Source organism: Varanus komodoensis, unplaced genomic scaffold (assembly GCF_004798865.1).
Source record: "Varanus komodoensis strain SLA01 unplaced genomic scaffold, ASM479886v1 scaffold43, whole genome shotgun sequence".
Classification (NCBI taxonomy): Eukaryota; Metazoa; Chordata; class Lepidosauria; order Squamata; family Varanidae; genus Varanus; species Varanus komodoensis.
This window is the reverse complement of record NW_025335985.1, coordinates 4,012,907-4,025,356: the sequence shown is the minus strand read 5'-3', so window position 1 is coordinate 4,025,356 and position 12,450 is coordinate 4,012,907.

The following is a 12,450-nucleotide window of genomic DNA, read 5'->3' as shown; positions in this document are numbered from 1 at the left end:
TCTCAGCCAATGGGTAAAGCTGTTGTGAGCCCTAGTACTCAAAAACGTAAAAGGATTCTGGACAATGGCAAAGCAATACCCCTTGAAGCGCTACCAGGTTCTGCAGAGCCTGAGCCTGCTTGCTTGTTTCTTGCTAGTGGATGGTTCAGGACTTGCTTAGTGATTATGGGATAATTCTTTGATTTGTCTCAGTGTCAGCATACCTCAATCAAACTTAACAGAAACACACTTAATCCAAACAAGAAGACAGACTGATATTATTATAGCCTTTCTATAAATACAGACCAGTTGGAAGTGTAGACAAGCCAGATGATAAGATGAATCATTTTACAGTCATCCTAAATGGAACAGATTTGCATGTGAGTGATGAATCATGAAGAAGTCTTAGGTGCTAATAGCAAGTGGCTTCACCTCTCCAAAATTAGCCCTAACGCCTTTTCTCAAAATTGAGTGTTTCTCCTCCAATCAATATTTTCAAAATGTATGTGCCTAAATTGCATGTAACACAGTAAGCATAAGATATGGAACCGGCACATCTTGCTAGCTGCACAAGAGATGGATCCCATCATCATTTTATCCACTAAAGTATCTGCATTTGTCCTACTGGTGCATTAACATGCTTCACATGGTCATACCCATTGACTACTGGTTGCCTTAATCTCATCAGCTTGAATGAACTAGTTGGATCAGTTTCCATTTTTTTCTCCAGTTGCTAAACAACAGGTTAGATTTTACGGACACCCTATCTGGTGCAGAGATGATGTGCCAGCAAGCCAGAGAAACCAAACTCTGGAAGGGTGATAAAGTGCCTTTCATGTGTCAAATTTGATAAGTATTGTGTGTGCGGGCAGCAAGAGAAAAGAACTTGCCTTCCTCCTGTGCCCTCAAGTCCTTCCCAGCTATTTTTATTCAAGAAAACAGAAGGACAAACCAGCTTGGGGTGGGGGTCCAGAAGCAAAAGGTTTGGCACAAATTGTGTGCTGTATTGTGAACCTGAAAATACTCAATTATCAAATGAATTATCCAACACGAATAAACCTGGTTTGAAACAGATGCACCCCAGATCCTATTCTTAAAAAAATAAACAAACATAGTATAAAAAGCACACTTTTGAAAGCCATGGAAGCTAGTTTTGTGTTTAAATAGGTAACCACTAACCTGGGTCAGCATAAGGGTTAACCAGACTATGTAATCTGGAAGAGAAAGTCAGAGTACAAAAAGGAATTGATACAGCTCAATTCTAGCCTGCGATGCAATTGCTACAAATTCTGAAGTGTGTATTCATTAATTATATTTTTAATCCACCCAGTAACTAATATTTTCAAGGAGAATTACAGAAATTAAAAATATAATAAAAAACCAGCACAGGAATAGGAAATAGATAAAACAGCCATAAAATCTAAAATACCTGGGAGAAAAAGGAAGGTGTCAAAAAGATTTCAATATAGGCTTCAGGTAAGCCTCCTAGGGAGGGCATTCCATGCATCGGATGCCACAATTGAGAAGTCACCCACCTAGCAAACTTTCCTTGGTAGGTGTATCTGGAAGAGGGCCTCTGAAGATGACCTAAGCATATGAGTAGGGGAGAGGAGACATTTCTTTAGACTCCCAGGTTCATTACAGACAATCACTTTGGCCAGAAGCATCAATCCGATAACATGGGATTCTATATCATTGTCATTGTCCTCATCACAATTATATCCTTCCTTTTTTTCTTTGCAAGGTGGCTGACATGGTCCTCCTGCTCTCCATATTTAGCCCTGTGAGACAGGTTAGGCTGAGAGTGAGTGCCTGGCCCATAGTCACCCAGTGAGTTTCACGACCAAGTGGAGACAGAACCCAGATTTCTTGACTCCCAGTTCAACACCCTACTTACACTACACCACTATTGCTCTTGAACAACCTAAAGTATATCTCCAACAGCAGGGATGGTTGGTCCCCTGATCTTTGAACAGAAAAAACCCCCGCAAGAACTGCTTCAGTTGATCTGGAACAAGGTTTCATCAGTGATAAAAGCACACTAATCTTGGAAGTGACTGACCAAGGAAGCCTTGATGAAGGTTGGGTGTGGAAGAGATACTGTTGGACTGTTTTATCTTAGCTTGATCATTGTTCCTCCTCCTTTTGCAATCAATCTCTTTGAGCACTCCCTGTTCTTACTAAAATTGTCTGATGACATCATGCTAACTTGATATTATTTTGTGGCTTTTTTTACATGGTACACAGGATGTGTGATATCTGGGAAAAGCAGAAGCTGCCCTATAGCATGAAGCATGGCATTATATTCATTCAAATCAGTAAATCCCCCTTTTCATCCTCTCCAGCTCTCTCCCACATGCACTGTACTTCTTTCCCCTTCAAGTTCCTCTTCCAAGTTCTGTACTACAACTCACTAACTCATGGTAACTCCTCCCTTTCTGATTAATTACCTATGTAAAATTAAAGCAATTACTTGCAAAGCATTACAAAAACAAGGATTTTATTTATTTATTTGTTAGTGATTTTTCTACGCCGCTTAATATATAAATCCCTAAGCGGTTCACATTAAAATTACATTTAAAATACATTATTGAAAACTTCCATTTATAATAATAGTACAGAGTGATATAAGGACAATAAGATGGAGCAGCATAATTAATTATAATTACAAGCCAGCGAAAACTTGGGTGAACAAATGTGTTTTCCTGGAGTGTTTGGAACATGCCACATTTTCTGCTTTTCAGACTGCATGGGGAAGGGATTTTCAGCATGGGTGCTACCACGGAGAAGGCCTGCTGTCTAGGTATTACCTGGCAATCTTTTGGTGGAATGACCAGCAAGGCCTTTAAAGTGGATAGTCAAGACATGACATCCTCAAGGATAGATCTCAAACAGATTACATGATACAGTAAAGCAAAGCAAATAGTCATTAAGCAAATCCAGTCTTGTTTCTGTATTAGCCTGAGCTGACTACTCCTGTTCTGAATCACAGAGTGGGAAGAGATTGGCGAGTCATACACAATGCATTGGCTTTAACTGCTCAGTATGACTTTAAATTCAGACAATGTATTCCATTAATTCAGGATCACATAAAAGGGGGCAGCAATCCCTGCAGACAAGTATTCACTGGAATGCCTATAGCAATTGCAGGATATAAATTTTCCTCCTGTTCACATGTTCCTAGTGCACAAGCAGATCAATTCAAACCAGTGAACACTACCTATGGTTCACTGGGTCTTCAATTAGTTTTGATTCAGATTGTAAATCCACAATCCCTGGACAACTCTCATTTGATCAATGCACTGTTCTTTCTTTCTTTCTTTCTTTCTTTCTTTCTTTCTTTCTTTCTTTCTTTCTTTCTTTTTCTTTCTTTCGCTTGTATACACCTCCACCAAGTAATTTTTTACAGCAATTTTACTGTCACTGCTGATTTACTGGAGAAATGTGTATTCCATATATATTGGTTCTAGCATACCATGGAGTTTTTCTGGATCAAAATACCCACTACCCAAAATAGCACCAATAACGTAACCCACAAAGAGGGGCAAACATAAGTAACATCTCGACTCCTGGTCCCTGGATTTATGCAGGTGGCCAAGTCTGTTTCCATATGAGAAGCCATATGGGCACAATGTAGGCTAAAATATCGAACACAAATATCATGTAATCATTCCTTAAAGAGAGCAACTCAAGAATATACCTGTTTTTCCTTGTATAATGAAATTACTACACTGTGCATTCAACATGATTATTTATATTATCTGGACCTGCTCATTTATACCCCAAGTCACAACTCTTGCCCTGACTTATTCTTATATTGACAGTGTTCTTACCTGATCTCAGCCAGATTATCTGGCATATACAACAGCTGCCCAAACCTGTGTTGCCTAAGGCTGTAGACCAATCTAAGTAATAACTGGATTTCATATTTTAAGAATGAACAATCAACAGTCCAAGGTATAACCCGCAAGTGTGCACTTTGTGGCAATCCAGAAATTTTTGGCATATAACTCAGCCATAGCTAGGACAGCCAATGGGAGTTGTAGGCCAAAACCCCTGGAGGGTCACAGGTTGCCCACACTAGTGTAACCGGAAACCTGCATGAAGCCTCGTACAGCCTGACCCATTTCAGTCTGTTACTCTTCCTCTGTTACATATTGGGTCTCCATACTTGAAAACCATGACATCAAGTCAGTTCTTCTCCTGCCCTACTCTTCCTCTCCCCCATCCTGCTTTTCGTAACCTTTTGCCTGATGAAACAGAGATCCCAAAAGTTTGTCCTCAGTTGTGTGCTTGTTTGGTTGGTCCTAATAAAGGTATTTCCTGACTACAACTTTGATATTTTTTCTTAGTAATCAGCATGACTTACTTTGATTTACTTTTAAGAACATGGAAACATTCCTTAGTGTAAGAACTAGAAGAGATTCTGGAATCCTAACTGGAGGAAGGATCCTACCTCCTTACCTTTTCAATTAAAAAAGAAAATCCCTAAAGTTGCCACTGCCTAAAATCAGGCCTCAGCACCCACCCATCCCCTTTACTTCAGACATGCCAAAGAGAGTACAGCCGTCCAAGTATCTGCAAGATATTTTGTCATCGTTCCTTCTGAAATGGACTGAATAAACAATTCTGAGGAATGTTTGCCTGTCTGTCTATATGTCCATCTTTGCCATAATACCAAGAGGCACCTTAAATGGGGCATGCATACTAAGGAAATGTATAGTTGTGGTTGTAAACTTTGGGATTATTTTGTTCTTAAAAAGCATTCATTCGTTTTTATTGAAACATGCAGTAACATCTTCTGCCACTAAGGGTAGCCTAACTTAACCAGCACGTGGTTTCCCAGCCAATACATACTGAGGCTAAGGGAGATTAGCAGGGCAAAGGACAGAGTTACATGTTTGCCCCCGCCCCCCGCAACGTAGCTGTGAGGCAACCCCAGGGGGGTGGAGTAGACAGACTCCCACCCTTACAGGTGTATGGGGTGCACTGCAACAGGGGACATGATTAGGGGTATCAGAGAGTATGGCTTAACTCAGAGGCGGGTATAATATATCCAGCTCTGACAGATGAATAACTTTGCTTGAAGGCTTTGCTGTCTCGAAGCTGTGGGCTATTCCAACCTGCACAAAGCTGGGTCTGTCTCCTAGTAATAATAATAAATTTAAATCCTCCTATTTGCAGCTCCTTGTAAAATTCAATCTTGGGCAAATACATGCTCGAGATGACAGGAAAGCTGTATTATTTTAATTTATTTGTTGTGACTTAATTTACTTGGGCTTACGTTTCACAACCAGGAAAACACCATTTGTTTCAGCTTTGCAAGGAAAGTTTTATGTAACCCAAATGAGATGCCGAAAAATTGAGTGCAATCTTTCTTGCTCAGACAGTATCATCATAATACATTATTAGCCATTGTGATCTTCTATCATTCCACTCTGGGAGAATTATGGTTGTGGCACTGAGTAAGGATGTAAGACTACAGGCTGAGCACTACTTGCTACAAATCTCTTGCAAAGCTCTTGCAATAAATCTCTGAGAGAAAAGTCATTTAAAAAAAACAACAGAAAGAAAAGTAAAAAGGATGACACTAAAGGGAGCTGTCATTTGTTTTCTTAGGGAAGAGGGGACAAGCAGCTGTGAAGAGACACAATGTACCACTTCATGCTCTTAACATCGCAGAAGGTGGCATTCATCACAGCAAATTCCACGTTCGCAGTGGAGGGCAAGTGTGGAGGCAGAGTGATATCCAGGCCCCTGTGCCCACAGCCCTGGAAAATAAATGGCTCCTCTTGATGGAGTCATTTCTTTTCCTTTTTATTAGCTACACCAGAGACCAAGACTGATTTGGGTATTTCCAGCAGTGAGAAGCTGCACACATGCAGCTGCGTGGAATTCACCAAGGAGAGGAAAAGAGAAGAAGCACAGGCCACATCCTCTTTTCTGTATCACTGCCTGGCCAATGAAAGCAGCAGCTTTTTGCCTGCTGAATTAGAAACTACTTTCTTAGTAAACCTGTCTGAGGCTACTTATTTGATTCACACCACCTCATATATGATGCTTTCTATTACCAGGTCAGATCAACCAGGGCCGTCATCCAAGGAAGACGAGGACTAGAGTGTCTGGGAGTTGCTTCTTCTCTACCATCACCTCCTCCTTGTGCATCTGCATCTCACTCTGGCCCAGACATCAGCCTCCTCACCCACAGGCTCCCTCCCTGTCAAGCATTCAAGTGGAGGTGAGGAGAAGCAGGAAGGGCCACTGGTGGCCTCACTGAGGGAGGGGCCCCATTTTGGCTGCCTTGCCCAAGAGCAATCCAAAACTGGCTCCAGCTTCGAGATCTTTGATCCATTCACTCAGCACTGCCTACTCTGAAGGGCAGCAGCTCCCCAGCAGGTCAAGCTGAGATCTTGCCCTGTCCAGCTGCCCAAAATACTTTTTAAATAGAGATGCCAAGGGTTGAACCTGAGGCCATCTGCATGCAAAACATGCACAGAACTGTTGTCTCTTCCTTTCTCTGAAAAGCAGGGTTAGTGCCACCCCTGTCCCCATTTCACCTAAAAAAAAGCCAGCCAGACTGGCAGCTAAGCCTTACTTTGACACTGGAGATGGGATAGCATCCTTGCCACACGTGTCTTGAGGGCAGGAGGCTAGAATAGGGGTGCAAAACAGTCTGGCTGGAACACACAGTGCTGCCCTCTAATGGAGAAGGGTGGCCAGAGGGCTGCTACCATGAACCCCTCCATCAACATCTCCTACCTCTGCTTGCCCAGGGATCAGGCCAGCCCTGATGAAAGACAACCGGTCTACCCGTGTTACAGAAGGCATCCACAAATGCCCACAGCATCCAATAGACCAAGGACGGATTTAAAAAATACATGTAGAAAGTGTTGCCTTTAGGAGTCTGACATCTAGGGAATTAAAGAGTCTATCCTGGCCTGTATCTGTCTTCTTCATTGTCCTGCATTGTCCTGAGTTACAGGAGGGTGAGATAGTGCAGAATAACAGTCGAAGAATCCTGGTGTCTAGGAAGGAGAAATTTAATGAACATTTTGGGGACCAGAGCTGGGGGGTGTCCCACAGAATTGTGATTTTTTTCCCCCATGTGCCATGCAGAGAAGCTTCACAAGTTTTTGGGCCCTCGGTCAAAGGACAGAATTTTGGTATATAAGAGAAGAGAAAAAGCTTCAAGCTCTCCATTTTTGTCCCCCCACCCACCCCACCCCACTCCAGGGTAGCACAAGATTCTGGGACTTCATGAGGTTTCTATTATTTATGATTAAGTGCCAAGCTCTTGATAAAAATGGCTGCCAGCACAAGACAAGAATGGCAAGTGTGCTTCAAGAAATAAATGCACTAATTAATGGTCATATCAAGCCATGCCCAAATCTCTTGCCGCATATCTGAATGAGTCATCACTCTGGCACAGAGAGCCCTGCTAGGAGGAGAAACAGTTTAGGGGAAAAATGTGGGTAAAACTTGGCAATCCTCAAAGCATCCTAAGCTGTGCTTTACGTTGCCCCCAAATTCCCCAGCCCACCACACATACTTCATAGATATTTGCCTGAACCGATTCTGGCAAATGGGTCTGTCACCATCAAACCTAGTTTGCCTCTTACAATCAGAAGAGAAATTCTGAGAGCCCAAAGCCCTTTTTCCTCTTTCAAGAAGAATAGGGTCTGCTGCTCTTGCAGACACTAAATGGGGGTGGTGGGGGAGCTTTTTGACCAAGAGCAGCTTTCCGCAACCTAACACCCTCCAGACATATTGAACTACAACTCTCATCCTTCTCGTCTGGAGGGCACCAGGTTGGAGAATCCTGCTCTAGAGACTTCTGTACATTTAATTTAAGGAACAACCTTATGCATATTGAGACAGAAGGAAGTCCTACAGTTTCCAGCATGCACCAGACAACCATACTGGATGGGAAATGCTAGAACTCATAGGTCTTTTCTCTGCTGAAACATGCATAGGATTGCATCCTTAAAGACATTGTTTTTTATTTACTAATTTTTATGGAATGTAAATTTACTAATTTTTATGGAATGTATTGCATTACATTTGAAAGAAATGGGGAGGAGTCTGTGCAGTTGCTTACTTAATGCTTGCATTGTATGCTCATCCTTGGTCACTTTGCAGGTGCAGAATCAGTTCACATTTCTCTTTTAGCTCTCTCTCTAACATCCAAAAGTCTGTCCCACTAAGAATTTGCTCCATGTCTTCCAGGTAAATGGTTTCATAAAATGCAAGCTGGCAGAAAATCACACTGCTATATTCCTGGGACTGCTGCTCTGTGTTAGCGTTTCTCCTCCCACTCCTCACAAACTTGTCCTGAGCACTGTGTTAGGATAACTACTGTTATCACAGCATGGCCCAGCAGAACCAGTCAATCTGCATTTCTCCCACTGTGGAACAAAGGCTGATAATTGCTTCTCAATAGCAACTTCTCAAGAGCTGGCATTTCTAGCTTCTGTCATCGCATGTGGATGTTTACTGACCCATACTGGGGTCCTAAGATCCCATGGGGAATTGATCGAAGTGTAGTTGCTGGACTTATTCCAGGGCCTCTCTTAGCAGACCAACTAGTCCAGGTTTGGCCATGATCTTTGTTTCTGTGTGCCTGTGTTTAAAGGCTGTGTGGCTGTCTGCACATGGAAGCTATCACGGAGCTGATGCCAAGAAAACCTAGTGAAAAGTGTGCAAGTCAGCACATTGGGGTGCTCACAGCCATTTTACAGACACTAATGGAGATTCCCTTCAATTGGAGTGCTTTATCCTTTACAAAATCAATGGAAGATGCTATGAGAATTTACAAGCTTAGAGGACAGAGACCAGGGAAAAATTTCAACTATCTGGACTTTCTGCTGCATTGTAAAGCTTTCTAGAAGAATACAGATGGGGGAGAAGCCAGTGACAGCCCAGATGGTAAGTCTGAGAAGATCCTGAACTGATACGCCAAATGTATTGCCATTGGGGCTGGAAGGTTTCCATCCCTGTGGCAGATGGAGAGTCAAATAGGGCTTGTTGCATATGGGGAAAAGAAGAGGGGGGTTAACCTCATCTTTAATGCAAAATATCTGTATTCAAAAAATGAAAAATCCAACTTTTACTATGCAACAATTTTATGCACTTCGAAAACATTTTCAAGACAGACAGTGAACAGATTTATTCTTGTTTATCTCACATAATTGCTTATCTCAGGGAATTATTGAGCATAGATTGATTTTAATTGTTTTGTTTTTTTCTTATGTTACATTTTCCCTGTTTTCTTGCAGTACACATAATTCTTACCATCTGCAAGCTTCTACCTACTAACACATACTCACAAGTTGTTACTCAAGTAGCTTTCTGAGCATATAACCTTGAAACTTCTATACTTACTTGCCACATGGTTGAATATATTACAACAATCCACTTCTCAGCACAAACCTTTCACAACCAATGACATGTGGAATTCTTAAATTAGGTCAAGAATCTTTCCTTCATGAAATATTTGTTGTTACTTTTTGACCAACCCCTCTCGAATGCACATCCTAATGTGATGAAGGGATTTGAGAGTGCCATCAAAGCAAAGAGCAAGGCCAACAGGAGGCCAGACTCTATCACTAGGTTAGTCTCCTAGCAGGGTCCCCCAAAGCACAATGGTTGGAGCAGAAACACCAGAATAAGATGCATCCACCCTCCTCAGGATAAACAGTCATATCAGCAGAAGGTAAAGGATGTCTCTCACTCCTTTTTCCTTTCATCCCCTCCTTTTCCCTTATGGAGTTCCTGCAGAAATTGTATGAGGAGGCAGATTAGAGGAGCAGGGGAAATGCTAATAACGAATAGCTGCATTACCATTTGGCAACCCTAATCATGAGTCCCCTTGCCTTGTTGTTCCCTGTATAAAGAGCAGATGGCTCTAGATCAAATGATTGTTCTTCTCTCTGGACAAGGGTTAAAGGACAGCTGGGAAACCCACCATGAGTTGCATACAGTCCCTCTTCCTGTGGTTCATCTGCAGTACTGCTGGGTGATAGCAAATTACAGCAGCAGTCTGGGAAAAGAGTGAGCTGGAGAACTGGGCTGGAATTGCCAGGATGGAGAAAATTAAGCCTTCTCCCTGTGGCTGTGAGGTGGCTGAGACTGGCTGAAATTGAGAAGAAGGCTCTAATCTTGCCTTATCTTAGCAATGCTACTCCATATCACTGGGATGAATGGGAGCCATGCTAGGTACCAAAAAGGCCCAGGACTTGGACCCACAGTACCAAAAGAAAAGCACAAATTTGCAAAAGCTAATTTGCAGATAAAGTCTCTCAAATGTTGGTTCAAAGGACCCTGTGTTTGTAAAAGGGCCTGCATGGACATAGAAGAGGGCATTTGATTTCAGAGGAAAAAAGCTCAGACAGAAAGAGTCAAAGCAGGCACAGCAGGAGGGCAAAAAGCCAACTAATCCAAAGGGATCAGGTGCAACAAAGATCATCTGGGCCTCTGGACCATCATTTCAGCACATGCTCATGTGCAGCAGGTGGTGTGGCAAAGGGCCTGCCAGAGAGTCAAGGCTCCAAATGAAAGCTCTGGGGCTCCAGCCCTAGTAGGCCATCCTCTGGGTGAAGTTTGGCAGGGGTCTGCCAAAGGATTCAACAAAATGAGTGTGCATGTTTGTGCATGTCTGAGTGCAATACGTGCCTGTGTGTAGGTGTGCAGGCCCCACCCACCCTATGCAGCCATTGACCCAGGGGAAATTGCCGACTCCAAGATGAAGGGATCAGAATCTACTGCATAACAGAATTTATGGTCAACTTTTAATAGAGAGATGAATGCAGCATTTTAAAGAGAATGGTCATGCAGACACAATACTAATGAGACAGTATGGATTTTGCTGAAAATATAAAAAGGTACAGCAAGAAATCAATATTTATGAATTTCTGAGAAGGCCTCATAAATTGTACAGTGCACAACAGGTGGAAAGCTAGCAGCACTAACAACATAAGCTGCACAGAGTGTGGCTCCTATCCAAAGGTGTTTTGTATGCAAACTGGAAAGCACTTGGATGCCGAAGCTGCCAAGTTCCATCCCTGGCCTCTCCAGTGCAATGGACCAGGGAGCAGGTGATGGGAAAGGGGGGTGGGGAAAAAAATCAAGAGAGGGCACCTAAGGCAAAAATCAGCAGGCCCAGTTCGCATTCTTGGAAGCACTTTCCATGAATGCAGAAGTAGCTTTGTTTCGATACCAACTAATCACTTTCCTAAACAGCATGGCCAGAAAGATGTTGGACCAGGTCACACACAGATGTACAGCTCTTGACGCTCTCAGGCAAATATGTAAATGTCCTCCAATTCTCCACTGAAAAGCATTGCATTAACATTTCTGCTTTATTATGAGTGCTTGAAGGCCTTCATTTTAACTCACTATTCTACTTCTGAATTATATCAGGAATGGGCAGCTGGTGGATCTCCAAATGCTTTGGCCTTCAACTCCCATTATCCTTCAGCATTGGCCATGGTGGCTAAGGCTGATGGAAGTTGTAGGCCAAATTACCAGAAGGACCACAAGTTGCCCACTCCTAATTTGTATCGATGGGAGTAGCTTTGAGGGCCTGAGGCTGGCTCCAATTTCAGAGGGCCTGCATGTGCACACCGGGTTTCAGGCAATGTGTTTAAGGAGTTGTCCATGGTGCTGAACCTCATCCTGAGACTAGGTCCAGCATCACGGATAGCACCTTCCAGGTTCATGCTGAAACTCAACGTAGACATACCATCCCTCTGACAGAAGAGGCACCAGACTTTTCCATAAATGGAAAGCAACATACAAATGTAAAATGGATGAATGGATGAAAGAATGGGATGGGCAGGGATGAGATGACAATGCTGTAAGTTTCATCTGTAATCATGAACCTGTGTTGATGGCATTGCTTGATACACAAGTGCATTACATGTGAAACCTGCTCAGTATCCATCTTTGAGGTACCTTTGCATAAGTCCTGTTGCTGTTTTACAACTTCCCTCTGCTAAAGTAAGGAAGGCTCACAACAGATGATGCTCGGGATCGTCAAGATAGGGCCTTGTAGATATAGAGGTGAGAAGAGCATCTAAGACAGCTCCCCACAATGTGGTTCTCTCTAGATGCTTTGGGATTAAACTCCCATCAGCCCCAGCTGGAATGGCCAGAGGGTTGGGAATGGTGAGCATTGTCATCCAAACCATCTTATGTGTATCAGGTTTGGGAAAACTGATGTAAGGAATGAGCTGTGCTATTGAGGCAGTGTTATCACCACTGCCAGTATGAAGCCCGAGCTCTTCCTTCATCCCTTCGGATCTGCTTTGGAGACTTTGTGTGCCTCTGACCCATGTGGCCAGTGGCTGTCCGTAATGACCTAACACATTTTCTGATTTTGTACACAAAGGTTTCTCGGCAAGGGACTGTTGCTGTATGATGAGGGGAAAGCTGCTGAAATCCTCTTTTCTATACAAGGCGTTGAAACCTTGT